Here is a 206-nt window from a genome sequence, read left to right as displayed (position 1 = left end):
CTACGCACACATGTGTACTGCTAAACCTGCGCAACCATACATAAACTTACACACTTTCACACCCTGCAAGAACTGGTCGCCACTGACCTAGGAACTGGTGCTCCTCCCATCCCCCCCCCTTCTTCTAACTCTTACTCGTCGGGTCGTGGACACTGGTCAGAGCAGGTTGCAGGTTGTAGCTCTTGCAAGTTAGGCTGTCTGGTGCG

Source organism: Penaeus monodon, chromosome 29 (assembly GCF_015228065.2).
Source record: "Penaeus monodon isolate SGIC_2016 chromosome 29, NSTDA_Pmon_1, whole genome shotgun sequence".
In the NCBI taxonomy this organism is placed as follows: domain Eukaryota; kingdom Metazoa; phylum Arthropoda; class Malacostraca; order Decapoda; family Penaeidae; genus Penaeus; species Penaeus monodon.
The sequence above is the reverse complement of the archived record's forward strand: the minus strand, read 5'-3'. Positions refer to the sequence as shown.